The sequence below is a fragment of the Nycticebus coucang genome, chromosome 16 (genome assembly GCF_027406575.1).
Source record: "Nycticebus coucang isolate mNycCou1 chromosome 16, mNycCou1.pri, whole genome shotgun sequence".
Lineage (NCBI taxonomy): Eukaryota > Metazoa > Chordata > Mammalia > Primates > Lorisidae > Nycticebus > Nycticebus coucang.
In genome coordinates, this window is record NC_069795.1 from 58,755,828 (window position 1) to 58,770,787 (window position 14,960).

Sequence of the window (14,960 nt, forward strand, 5' to 3'; positions counted from 1 at the left end):
ACAGTAGCAGGCTGACCCTCAATAAAAGATGAAGAAGATGATATAACAATTTCCAGCTACAACCGTAACTACTAGAAGATATGAAAAAATATTTCAAAAGCACAAGTGATCTCTTAACATAGAATTCTCTACTTATTCAAACTAAAATCAAATATGTGGGTTAAATATTCCCTTTTGTAGAGGCAAGACTGTAAAATGTTCATCACTTGTATAAAATCTCTGGAAAAAAGATAGATAATAAATAGATAAAAGATATGTTATAGATGTAGTCCTGGGAGGTGAAAAAAGGAATGAAATTAAGAAAAAGGATGTAATACATAAACAAAACCAAAAACAAGCTGCGATAGAAATCATCATTCAGAAAAGGTGAATCAAGTTAGAAGTCAAATAAAAAAGACTTTTATATTAAACAAACTCCTGGGTTCAAGGAAGCCTTTTGCCTCCACATCCCGAGTTGCTGGGACTACAGGCACCTGCCACAACACCTGGCTGCTAAGTTTTAGTATATGTGCTGCCAAAGCGAGCACAGCTGGCTGCTAAGTTTTAATGATATAGGTTTGCCATAAAAATTTTAGAAGAAAATGTAGGAAAAACTCTTTTAGATATTGGCCTTGACAAAGAATTTGTGCCTAAGACCCTTAAGAGAATCACAGAAACAACAAAAATGAATAAATGGTACTCAATTAAATTAAAAGGCTTCTTCACAGCAAAGGAAACAGGAAGTAGGCAACCTAGAGGATGAGAGAAAAAAATTGCAAGCTATACAGCTGATACAGGTCTAATAACCTGAATCTACAAAGACCTCAAGCAAATTAGCAACCCCTCCCACCAATACAATTAAAAAGGAGGCAGAGGACATGAATGGAAGCTTTTCAGAAGAAGATAGACGAATGGCCAATAAACATATGAAAATGCACTCAACATTACTAATCATCAAGGAAATGCAAATTGAAACCACTATGTGATATTACTCTACCCTTGTTAGGATGGCTTTTTATTAAAAGTTCAATAAAAATAAATACTGGTGTGGAAGCAGAAAGAAAGAAACAGTTATACACTACTGATGGGACTGAAAATTAGTAGAATCTCTATGGAAAACAGTGTGAAGATTCTTCAAAGAACTAAAAGTAGACTTATGTACCATTCAATCCAGCAATCCTACTCTGGGGTATCTACCCAAAGGAAAATAAGTCATTTCATCAAAAGACACCTGCAGCATAATTTTTTTTGCAGCATAATTCACGATTACAATCCTGTACAAGCAAAGCTGTGGGAAATTAATTGGATAATAAATGACAAAATAATTGGTTACAATGCTGTCAGAATTTTTGCCTTGACATCATAAAAGTACTTTGCTGGCAGAAACATCCACATTTGCAGCAAGAACTAATACAGTTCAATAAAAACAGCATTCAAACATAAGTTAAAAAATTCCTGAGCGTTGGGCTGATTATGAATATTCTTTAAACTTTGACTTGTTTTGGATTTCAAATACTTCTTATGAATTTTCACTTGTACTCATGTAACTGACCTGCTTTGGTTTCCTGAGTTTTGGCTTGAGACTCTCTTGTGTCTCTACCTGGCAAGGTATAGTAGATTGTATATAATTCATACTGATAGCAATAACTACTATGTGCATTTACTTAGCATAAAATGTGTGCTGTGCTCTCTGCTATGTGATTTATATTATTTTTATAATTATCCTGAACTATAAGTGCTATTTTTTACATTTGTAAATGACCAAATCATAATTTGAAAACTAAGAGTCTTGATTTTAAGTAACCTGCTGTAGGACACAGGGATAAGTAAGTGGTGAAAATGGATTGACACCCTACTCTGTCAAGTTTTGAAGGCTGTAGTCTTGGCAAGATACTCAGTGCAATTTAAAAAATAAAAAGATTGCCATTATCAGAGGAATAACTAAAAAATATTTCATAAATGAAGTGGCACTAGTATCATCTTTGCAATGAAAAGCAGCATTTCGATTGGTGAGGTGGATGTAATTCCAGGTAGAAGGAATATGATGAACAACTAACTATATAATATAAGCAATATATCGTTGGGGGAACAGTTGAGTGAGATAAGACTTATGTAGTAGAAATGTAAGTAGAAATTCTTTGCAAGCTTTTTTTTTTTCTTAATTTGTTGCATGGTGGGAAGTAATTGAAAGTTTTGAGCAATAAATGCTATGATAATAAGAGAATTACTTTATGATTTTGTGTGGGAGAGGTTGTTGGAGATTTTATTTTCTTCCCACTAGAGAGGTGTTAAAGAAACAATTACCTTGGAGAGTTTTTCTTAAAAGGAAAACATTTTTGGAGATCCAGGGGTTATCTTTGTAGATGACTAAGGTGAAGATACCCTTGAAGTCACTGAGAGGGACCTCAGATGCATAGTTACACATCTGGAAATAAGTATAATTAATACTTTTAGTGTCCAAATACAGAAGTGGCCAAAACACTGGCAAAGGAAAGAGGTCAAGACACTGAGTTTATGAAGTGGCAGCTGCTAAGCCCACACTAACCTCATGACCTGGGACAAGCATCTGGGAGGTAGGCAAGCATCGGATGTGCATTGAATGGACAGATCTTTCACCTCTATTAGCTTGTGTTAGTGTTGTGTCTTCAGAAGCAGCCTGCCTCACTAAGCTTCTATGTCTGTTGTCGCCATTCTCTTCATGCTTTCAGATGGATACTCAGTTTTCTATTCTCCCCTCTTATCATTAGACTGCATTCAGCAGGATCTACTGCTGGAAATGTTAACAGTATCATTCCAGTATAATGTTTAGAGAGTTGTCCATTAAGCTGCCCTTCATTACAGCTACAACTGTACAGTATTTTTATAGCCAAGTCCTTTGGGAATCATTTTTGGTATGAAATTTCTATGATACTGGGGAACATATGTAGAAATAATAATAATGAGACATTTATTTTTCAGAGATAACAAATCATGGTTTCATGCAAACTGTATTTTCTTCTGGTAGAGGAAAGCTCAGGTTCTTTCTGAGCATAAATAAAACTGGTATTTATTTTCCAATTACAAGCAACAGTTGAGGGAAGGAACTTTGCTCCAGGTGAGTTCTTGGAACAGGGAACAGCTTAGAGCATCAAAGGCAGCAAGACTGGAAGAAACTTGGAGAATTCTGGGAAGGTGGCCGACTGGTAGCAACCTTCAGCAGAGGCTCCTGAGCAGAGGAAGAAAAACTGGACAGAATAGGACTCTATGAAGCCAAAGATGGGGAGCTGAGCCAAGAAAGAAGTTTGGCAAGCTGTAACTCCAAGGAAGAGCCTTCAAGAAAACAAATTACAGGTACAAAGCCTATCGACTAGCAGGGGTCCTCAAACTTTTTAAACAGGGGGCCAGTTCACTGTCCCTCAGACCGTTGGAGGGCCAGACTATAGTTTAAAAGAAAAAAACAACTATGAACAAATTCTTCTGCACACTGCACATATCTTATTTTGAAGTAAAAAAACAAAATGGGAACAAATACAATCATACCGCCTCATGTGGCCTGCAGGCCGCAGTTTGAGGACCCCTGCACTAGAGGATGGGAGACCCCTCCCCCAAGCAGGGGGCCTGCCGCAGGCTATCTACAAATGAGCAGGGAACAAAAGATCTCTCATTTTACCTTGCTGGAGAGAGCCACTAAACTCTGGTCTCTTTCTCCAGGGAGGTCCCACTTATGAACCTGGGCACCACCCCACCAGACATAAAATTGAACAATATTTTCCCCTACAAGTCCAAACTCCCAGTCCACCCTTTTCCCCTCACATGGAGGTCTGAAGTTCTGCCCCCTGCAGAGTACAGAGTGTTTGGTCTTGTCCTGAGAGAACTGGGCATAAGTGTGGACCATCAACCATCAGGACAGAATCTGTGACTAATGGGGAAGAAAGAGGGTGTGGGAAGAAAGGGACATTCAGCATGAGGAGGAACAGTCCCCTGGTTATGACTATGTCCAGCCAATGGTAGTGTTGACCCTCGGTTCAGGCTGTGTCTAGTAGGACAGGGTGCAGAACCCCCAGCTCTGATGGCACCCACAATGGGAGAGTTGTTGCCCTGTGTGGACAGAGTTTGGCAGACAGGGCTGGTCCCCAGCGCCTGCTGGGCATGCGAGCAGAGATTTGATAGGTATGGACTGTGACCTGAGAGCAAGGACATGGTCCCCCATTCCAAAAGAACCCTCGAGCAGTGGCTTACTGGGTGAGAACAAAGACTCAAGGGCTAGGGTGTAGTCCACTACCTCCAATGGGGCTGGGGAGCAGAGGCTTACCAGGTAAGGACTGAGACTTGTGGGCAGAGTACGGTGCCCTGACTCTAACAGAGCCTGTGAACAGAGGTTTGCTAGGTAGTGGATTGAGACTGGCAGGCAGGGTTCTGGTCCCCTGACTTCAACAGGTCTGGCAAGCAGAGGCTAGCTGTGTGTAGACTGAGACTGGAGAGTGGGACCCGGTGCCCTGACTCCAACAGAACCTGCAAACAGAGGCTTGCCAGGCAGTAGACTGAGACTGGCTGGTGGGGTCGTGGTCCTCTGACTCCAACTGGTCCGGCAAGCAGAGGCTAGCTGGATGTGGACTGAGACTGGTGGGTGGGGCGTGACCCCTGGCTCTAGCTGGGCCTGTGAGCAGAGAAGCAGACAACAGTGTGGACTGAGTAAGGTGGGAGGGAGTGTAGATCCCTGGCTCCAATTGTGCTGTTGGAGACCCTTGAATCCCTCTCTGTTGGGCAGGGTTTGCACTGCCTGAGACAATTTGGTTGGAACTTGTGTCTGGGGCTGTCCACTTGGGGATATTCTGTGGTTGACCTTCAAAGTTCTGTAGTGAAAAGAACTGAAGGGTGGGGGCTGGGCACCATAGCTGTTTGTATCTCATCACAGCTGAGATTTAAACCTAATACTGTGTTTTCTTAGGATAGGGTAGAGGTTGACTGATATCAAAACCTCAGAGTCTCTGGCTAAAACTCTGAAAGGGGCCTTTGTAAGGTTGTAGGAGATAAGCCACAATTACAAAGCCTAGTGCTTTGGTAAGGGGCTCTAAATACTACCTGGGAACCCCAATTCAATCTCACCCTACCCAGTTCTAATAACCAAATGGTGGAAAATAAACATGGTGTGGACCCAACAGAATAACTCTGGTAACAGGATAACCAGAGTAGATCACCCCCTCCCCCCAAGAAATGATAAAGGAGATACAACTGAAGATGCCATGCATAGACAAATGGCAGCAATGTCAGAAATCAAATTCAGAATATGGATGGCAAATAAGATAAATAGAATGGAAGAAAAGATAGAAATTGAATTCCATAGAGTAGTTCTAAAGTTGTCTCAAGAAATTAATGAATTCAAAGCCCACATCACCAAAGATATGGACATAATGAGAAAAGAAATAGCAGAGCTCAAGGAAACAAAAAAGTTAGTTAAAGAGCTCCAAAATACAGTAGAATCCCTCAGTAATAGAGTTGGCTAAGCAGAAGAAAGGATCTCTAAAAGTGAAGACATTCCCAAACACTCAAAGAGGCAGACAAATGGAGAGCAAAAACTGTTCATTCCCTGAGAGAGTTGTGGGATCACTCACAAAGATCAAACACTTTTCTGACAGGAATTCCCGAAGGAGAAGAGAATGGTCATAAAGGTACAGATGCTCTACTCTAAGAGACTTTGGAGGAGAATTTCCCAAGCATTGCAAGAAACCTTCGGTCTCCTAAAAGAAAACAATTTCTAGCCCAGGATCCTCTATCCAGCTAAACTGAGTTTCATTTGTGATGGAGAAATCAAATACTTTAATGACATAGACATGTTGAAGAAATTTGTCATAACTAAACCAGCTCTCCAGGATATTCTCAGACCCATCCTCCACATGACCAGCACAAGGCTCTACCTCCAAAGTAAACTCACCCAGAAATTTTTGAACAAAACCCAACTTCCACAGTCATGAAAAGATTAAAAATGTCCACTGTACATCTGAAAATCATGACAGCCAAAGCACAACCAAGCTTATCAATTCTCTCAATTAATATGAATGGTTTAAATTATCCTCTAAAGTGGCACAGGCTGGCTGTTTGGGTACATAAACTCAGACTGGATACTGCTATATATAAGAATCTCACCTTACCTTAAAGGATAAAAATAGACTCAGGGCAAAGGGATGAACATCTATAATATAGGCAAATGGAAATCAGGAAAAAGCAGGGGTTGCAATTTTATTTGCAGATACAATTGGCCTTAAACCAATGAAGATAAAGAAAGATAAGGATGGTTACTATATATTTGTCAAGGGAAACACCCAACATGAAGAGATTTCGATAATTAACATTAATACTCTGCTAAAATGCCCCTCAATTTATAAAGCAAATCCTAAAGGATAGGAACAACTTAATAACTTTCTGCACTATAATAGTTGGAGATTTTAACACCCTTTGACAGTTTTGTATATATCCTCCAGGAAGAAACTAAACAAAGAAATATTAGACTTAAACCTGACTCTAGAAAAAATGGACTTTACAGACCTGTACAGAACATTTCACCCTAATAAAACTGAATATACATTCTTCTCATCAGCCTATGGGTCATCCTCCAAAATAGACTATATCCAAAAATACAAGTCTAACCTCAGCAAATTTAAAAGCGTAGAAATTATTCCTTGTGTCTTCTCGGACCACCATGGAATGAAAGTTGAACTCAATAGCAATGGGAATCTTCATACTCAAACAAAGTCATGGAAGCTAAATAATCTTAGACTGAATGATAGCTGGGTCAAAGACAAGATTAAGAAGGAAATCACCAAATTTTTGGAACTAAATGATAATGAAGACATAAATTATCAAAACCTGTGGGATATTGCAAAGGCAGTCCTAAGAGGTAAATTTATAGCATTGGAAGCCTTCATCAAGGAAACAGAAAGGGAGGAAGTCAACAACTTAATGGATCAGCTCAAGCAACTGGAAAAGGAAGAACATTGCAACCCCAAACCTAGCAGAAGAAAATAAATAACCAAAATTAGGGCAGAATTAAAATGAAATTGAAAAAAAAAAAAAAGGATCATTCAGAAGATCAATGGAACAAAAAGTTGGTTTTTTGAAAACATAAACAAAATTGATAAATTTTTGGCCAACCTAACCATAAATTGAAAAGTAAAATCTCTAATATCGTCTATCAGAAACAATAAATGAGAAATAACAACAGACACTTCAAAAATTCAAAAAATCCTCAATGATGACTACAAAAATCTCTATTCCCAGAAATATGAAAATCTGAAGAAAATGGACCAATACCTGGCAGCACACCACCTTTCTAGAATCAACCAGAAAGAATTAGAAATCTTGAATAGACCTATATCAACCTATATCTTTGATGATGTATAGCATCAACAATACAAAATCTCCCAAAAAACAAAAGTCCAGTACCAGATGGCTTCAAATCCAAATTCTATCAAACCTTCCCAACACATTCTATGAATCAAATATCATCCTGATCCCCAAACCAGGAAAGGAGCCAACAAGGAAAGAAAATTATAGACCAATATCATTAATGAATATTGATGCAAAAATATTCAACAAGATCTTAGCAAACAGGATTCAACAACACATCAAAAAAATTATACACCACGATCAAGTTGGTTTTATTCCAGGGTTGCAGGGTTGGCTCAACATATGCAAATCTATAAATATAATACATCACATCAATAAAATAAAAAACAAAGACCATATGATTCTCTTGATTGATGCAGAAAAAGCCTTTGATAATATCCAGCATCCTGTCATGATCAGAATTCTTAAGAAAATAGGCATAGAAGGGACATTTCTTAAACTAATAGGGGCCATCTACAGCAAACCCACAGCCAATATCATATTGAATGGTGTAAAATTGAAGACATTTCCACTCAGATCAGGAATGAGGCAAGGATACCCACTGTCTCCACTGCTATTCAACATGGGAGTGGAAGTCTTAGCCATTGCAAACCGTCAAGAGAAGATGATAAGTGTATCCAAATAGGGTCAGAGGAGATCAAACTTTCACTCTTTGCTGATGGTATGATCCTATCTCTGGGAAATCCCAGGGACTCAACTTCAAAACTCTTAGAAGTGATTAAGGAATACAGCAGCATCTTAGGATACAAAATCAATACTTACAAGTCAGTAGATTTTATATATGGCAACAATAGTCAAGCTGAAAAAAACAATCAAGAACTCCATTCCTTTTACAAGAGTGCCAAAGAAGATGAAATATCTCGGAATTTACCTAACAAAGGATGTGAAAGATCTCCAGAAGGAGAAGTATGAAACTCAGAAAAGAAATAGCTGAGGATGTTAACAAATGGAAAAACATACCATGCTCATGGCTGGGAAGAATCAACATTGTTAAAATGTCCATACTACCCAAAGCAATCTGCAGATTTAATGCAATCCTATTAAGGCACCATTGTCATACTTTAAATTTGAAAAAATAGTACTTTGTTTTATATGAAATCAGAAAAAACCTTGAATAGAAAATACATTACTCAGAAATAAGAACAAATCAGGAGGTATCACATTACCAGACTTCAGGCTATACTATAAATCTATAGTGATCAAAACAGCATGATACTGGCACAAAAACAGAGCAGTAGATTTATGGAACAGAATTGAGAACCAAACGATGAACCCAGCCACTTATCTCCATTAGATCTTCAACAAGCCTATCAAAAATATTCAGTGGGGGAAAGACTCCCTATTTAACAAATGGTGCTGGGTGAACTGGTTGGCAACCTGTAGAAGACTGAAACTGGACCCCCATTAACAAAAATTGATTCTCACTAGATAAAAGATTTAAACTTAAGACATGAAATTATAAAAATACTAGAAGAGAGTGCTTGAAGAAATTGGCCTGGGAGACTATTTTATGAGGAGGACCCCCTGGGTAATTTAAGCAACACCAAAAATACATTACTGGGATTGACCAAACTGAAAAGCTTTTTCATAACCAAGAGCACGGTAAGTAAAGCAAACAGACAACCTTCAGAATGGGAAGACTTTCGCAGGTTATGCTTCTGACAAAGGTTTGATAACTAGAATCTACAGAGAGCTCAAACTAATCAATAAGAAAAGAATAAATAACCCCATTTCTGTGTGGGCAAGAGACTTGAAGAGAAACTTCTCTGATGAAGACAGGTGCATGGCCTGCAAACACATGAAAAAATGCTCATCATCCTTAATCATCAGAGAAATGCAAATCAAGACCACTTTTAGATATCAACTAACTCCAGTGAGATTAGCCCACATCACAAAATCCCAAAAACAGATGTTGGTGTGGATGTGGAGAGAAGGGAACACTCTACACTGCTGGTGGGACTGCAAACTAATACGACATTTTTGGAAAGAAGTTTGGAGAACACTCAAGGAACTAAAAGTAGACATACCATTGGATCCTGCAATTCCTCTACTAGTATACACCCAGATGATCAAAAATTATTTTACAACAAAGACATTTGCACCAGAATGTTTATTGCAGCCCAATTCATAATAGCCAAGACATGGAAACAGCCCAATTGCCCATCAACACATGAATGGATTAACAAATTGTGGTATATGTACACCATGGAATACTATGTAGCCATAGAAGAGATGGAGACTTCACATCTTTTATGTTTATCTGGATGGATCTGGAACATATTCTTTTTAGTAAAGTATCTCAAGAATGGGGGGAAAAGTATCCAGTGTACTCAATACTACTATGAAATCAATATATAACCACCTACAAACTCATATGAATGGCTAAAACTATAGTCCATAAAGTAGAAGGGAAGAGGAGAGAGAGGGGAGAGGTGGGGGGCTATGGGAGGAGTGAGAGTATTTGGGGGAACCTCACCTAATGTGCATGATGCAATGGTACATTTTAAAACTATTAAGAAATGAGTATAAATGTGATGGATGTGTTACTTAGTTTAATGTCACATTGTATATTGAAGCAGTACTCCAAACCCCATAAATGCATCAAGGTACAAAGTTATGATTTAATAAAAAATAATTAAAAAAATAAAAGCAACAGTTGAATAAACATGTAGAACTTCATACTCAGAGATCAGAAGAAAGACAGGAGGATAGAGGTAGATTTGGATCATCCATAGAAGACTGCCACATAAAAGTTGATAAAGTTTGCCTGGCACATAGGCTACAATGCAAGTGGGTCCCCAGAGTTGGGTACTCCAGAACCTGTTCAAAGTCACACAGGGGCTATACATCTAAAGAGGCAAGGTTCTATCATGGGCATTTAGTAGGGAGTAAGTATAGAGAACTTTGAGAAATACCCCCAAATGGGCAAGAGTGTAAACAGATTGTTGCTTTTCCTTCCTGATGTGTAATGTCTCTCATTCTCTCTCTCTCTCTCTGTGTGTGTGTGTGCACGCCTGTGCGCCTGTCTGTCCCTTTTTCTCTTTCTCATACAAGCATATATTAGTATTTGATGCTTTCTCTGCTATGTCATTATCAGATAAAATTTAGTTCATTAGAACTTGATCTTTGGCAAAGCACTGTTTACCCACAAAAGTGGTTCATCCTACATATATTGATGTTAGTTAAGAAACTTCATTCCCTTTCTCATAAAATACTTTGATTTTAAAGGCTGATATTCTGAGAAGTTCCATTTAACCTTTGAAATTTTATAAGGAAAATACTTATTTTCTTTAAAAATTTAAATAGATTTAGTTGTTTTTTGCACAAGTGTTTTTTGTTATATGGCTGAATTGCACAGTGGAGAAGTCTAGGCTTTTAATATACCTATCATCTGAATAGTGTATATTGTATCTAATAGGTAATTTTTCATCCTGCCCTCCACCACCCTTTTTGAGTCTTCAATGTTCATTATTATGGTCATGTCCATTGAGTCTTCAATGTCCATTATTATGGTCACTCTGTGTGACCATGTACTCATTGTTTAGCTCCCAGTTATAAGTGAGAACATGTAGTATTTGGCTTTTAGTTCCTGATTTACTTCACTTAGAAGAATGGCTTCCTGTTCCATCCAAGTAGCTGCAGAAGACATTTTTCATTCTTCTGGATGGCTAAGTAGTATTTCATGATGAGAAAGAGAGAGAGAGAATATGAATATGAATGAGAGAATTAAGTTTATAAACATCAATCTAGAAGCAGATTTTCGCACCTTCTCGAATCTCTGGTTTGGCCCACCTGCCTCTACTCCAGGCTTCACCATGTCCATCAGGGTTACCCAGAAGTCCTACAAGGTGTCCAGCTCTGCCCCATGGGCCTTCAGCAGCTGCTCATACAGCAGTGGGCCCGGTTCCCGCATCACCTCCTTGAGCATTTCTTGGGTGGGCGGGGGCAGCTTCCGGAGTGGCCTGGGCACAGGCTTCAGTCTGGGTGGAGGCTACGCTGTGGCTGGAGGTATGGGGGGCATCACAGCCATCACAGTGAACCAGAGCCTGCTGAACCCGCTCAACCTGGAGGTGGACCCCCAACATTCAGGCCGTGCACACTCAGGAGAAAGAGGAGATCAAGACCCCCAACAACAAGTTTGCCTCCTTCATTGACAAGGTGCTTCCTGGAGCAGCTGAACAAGATGCTGGAGACCAAGTGGAACCTCCTGCAGCAGCAGAAGATGGCTTGCAGCAACATGGACAGCATGTTTGAAAGCTACATCAACAACCTTCTGGGACAGCTGGACACACTGGGCCAGGAGAAGCTGAAGCTGGAGGCAGAGGTTGGCAACATGCAGGGGCTGGTGGAGGACTTCAAGAATAAGAGTATGAGGAGGAGATCAATAAGCGTACAGAGATGGAGAATGAATTCGTCCTCATCAAGAAGGATGTGGATGAAGCGTCCATGAACAAGGGGGAGCTGGAGTCCCGCCTGGAAGGGCTGACTGACGAAATCAATTTCCTCTGGCAGCTGTATGAAGAGGAGATCCGTGGGCTGCAGTCCCAGATCTCAGACACGTCTGTGGTCCTGTCCATGAACAACAGCCGCTCCCTGGACATGGACAGCATCATCGCTGAGGTCGCGCCCGGTAGGAGGAGATGGCCAACCGCAGCCGGGCTCAGGCTGAGAGCTTGTACCAGACCAAGTACCAGGAGCTGCAGGCTGGGAAGCACGGGGATGACCTGCGGCGCACGAAGACAGAGATCTCTGACATGAATCGCAACATCAGCCGGCTCCAGAATGAGATCGAAACTCTCAAAGGCCAGAGGGCTTCCCTGGAGGCCTCCATCGCGGATGCCGAGGAGCTTGGGGAGCTGGCTGTTAAGGATGCCAACGCCAAGCTGGCCCAGCTTTAGACTGCCCTGTGTCTGGCCAAGCAGGACATGGCTCAGCAGCTGCGTGAATACCAGGATCTGATGAACGTCAAGCTGGCCCTGGATGTGGAGATCGCCACCTACCGCAAGCTGCTGGAGAGCGAGGAGAGCCGGCTGGAATTAGGGATGCAGAGCATGAGTATCCACACACAGACCACCAGTGGCTACTCAGGTGGCCTGAGCTTGGCCTATGGGGGCCTCACAAGCCTTGGCCTCAGCTATGGTCTGAGCTCCTTCCAGACCGACTTTGGCTCTGGTGGGGGCTCTGGCTCTTTCAGACACACCAGCTCCAGGGCTGTGGTTGTGAAGAAGATTGAGACCCAAGACGGGAAGCTGGTGTCTGAGTCCTCTGATGTCCTGCCCATGTGAGTTGCCACTGTGGCCCCTCCAGTCTACCCACTCACAAGGCTATCACAGAGCCTGTGGGGGAGGCAGCTGTGCCAGGGAGCACATGAAACAGGAGACCCACCTGAGGCTCAGCCCCATCCCTCAGCTCATTCTTCTGGGGAGTTTACCACCTGGGTTACCACTTTCTCATGTATATATCCCCAACTAAAAACCAATTTGCTTTTTCCAAAATAAAGCCTCAGCCTCAAAAAAAAAAAAAAAAAAAAAAGTTTATAAACATCCTAGAAAATGTGCTACATACCTCATTGCTGAATTTCACTATGGTCACCTTCAAAGTACTCCCTTTGAGAAACTATCCACTGACACCAGCACCTAGTCTGCCCTTCAAAGCAATTTTGGAACACTTCTGGTATGGCCATCAGAGCGGTCGTGTATTATCCTTGATGTCCTGAATGTAATCAAAATGTCTTCCTTTCAATATTTCCTTTTTCTTTTGGTAAAGAAAAAAGTTATTGGTGACCAGATCAGGTGAGAAGGGAGAGGGTTTCAAGGTAGTTGTTTGTTTACTGGCTAAAAACTCCTTGGTGGGGAGTGCCATGTGAGCTTGTGCATTGTCTTATTGCAAAAGCCATGGGTGGTTGGCAAAAAGTTCAGATCCCTTTTGTCTAACTTTCTCATTCAGCCTTTTCAGCACTTCCAAATCATAAACTTGGTTAATCATTTGTCTAGTGGTATAAATTCATAATGAACAATCTCTGTTATCAAATAAGGTTAGCAACATCCTTTTGCCTCTTGATTTGAATTGATGGAATTTTTTTGTGATGGAGCATTGGTTGCACTTCGAAGCTTTATTTCAGGGTTGTGTTGGTACGCCCATGTTTCATCATCAGTGATGGCACAGCCCAGTATATCACCTTGTCTTTACAAACAGTCTTGGCAAACTTGGACTCTCCTTTGCTTTTGCTCATCAGTGAGCTTTTTCTGGACCATTTTTGCACACATCTTTCTCTTGCGAAGATTTTTCAGTTAAGATTTTCCTATTTCTCTATTGATTTTTATTTAGTCTGCTACACTTATCACAATCAGCTGATGATTTCAATGCGCAATTTGATGAACTTTTGCTTTTTTTTTTTTTTGTCAATTTTGCTTGTTACTGGTTGCACTAACCTCTCTTCGTCAGTGATGCTTTCTCTCCCCTCAGAAAAATGTTTAATCCATTTGTGCACTGCTGTTTTCTTCATGGCATTGTACCCATAAAGTTAGACTAATAAGTTCTGGTTTCACTTCCATTCTTGCCAACTTTAACAAGAAATGTAATGTTTATTTCTTGCTCTAATTCAAGCTCTGACATTCTTGCAACAGCACGCAATACACAATAACAACAATGAATGTCACTCAGCAACGCACTGTGATGAACACAGTTGTGAGACACTGATACACCAAGGTGTGAACCCTTACTGTATTATTTGTACAGTGCTGCCAACGTAAGCACATGGTGGCAAGTTCACGAACTTAAGTGTCATACCTTGTGTACACACAGCCTCCACATTTTCCTTATCTATTCATCTCTTGGTGGGCACTTAGGTGCTTCCATGTCTTTGTAGTTGTGAATTATCCTGTGACAAACATATGAGTATGTATGTCTTTTTGATATAATGACTTCTTTTCCTTTGGGTAGGGAGATTGATAGGTATGCTTTTAGGTCTTTGAGAAATCTGTTCATTTTCAGTAGAGTAAATTTTCAGAGATTTTTAATCTGATTCTTTTAAGTAATTTACATTTCCACCAACAGTGTATAAGCATTAGCTCTTCATCACATCTGCACCGGTATTTATCATTTTTTTGGCCATAAGGGATAAGGTATAATCTCATGTGATTTTCATTTGCACTTCCTTAATGATTAGTGATGTTGAACAGGTTTTCATGTGTTTGGCCATTTGCTTTTCTTCTTTTGAAAAATATTTGTTCATGTCCTTTACCCACTTAAAAAAATTCTTATTTTTAATTATTATACATACATAATTGTATAGCTTTATAGAGTACACATAATGTTTTGGTACAATGTGAATGAATCAAATCAGGGTAATAGGGGTAGGTACCACTTCAGGCATGTTAATTGTTTTGTATTAGGAGCATTCCAGTTCCACTTTCTTAATTATTTTAAAGCATATTTTTATTGTTAACTATAGTCACTTTTTTTGTTCTATACAATGTCATTCTTTTTACCTAACTATTTCACTATATTTTTTGACCTGTTAATAATTTCTACATTATCCACCACCCCCTCGACCATTCCTAGCCTCTGGTAGCCATTATTCTACTCTCTGTCTCTAT

At 40.1% G+C, this 14,960-nt stretch overlaps 1 pseudogene; it reads left to right on the top strand.

Moving 5' to 3' along the window:
• Window positions 1-11,143: 11,143 nt before the first annotated feature.
• On the top strand, window positions 11,144-12,647 carry LOC128567441 (keratin, type II cytoskeletal 8-like; annotated as a pseudogene).
• The last annotated feature ends 2,313 nt before the right edge of the window (window positions 12,648-14,960 follow it).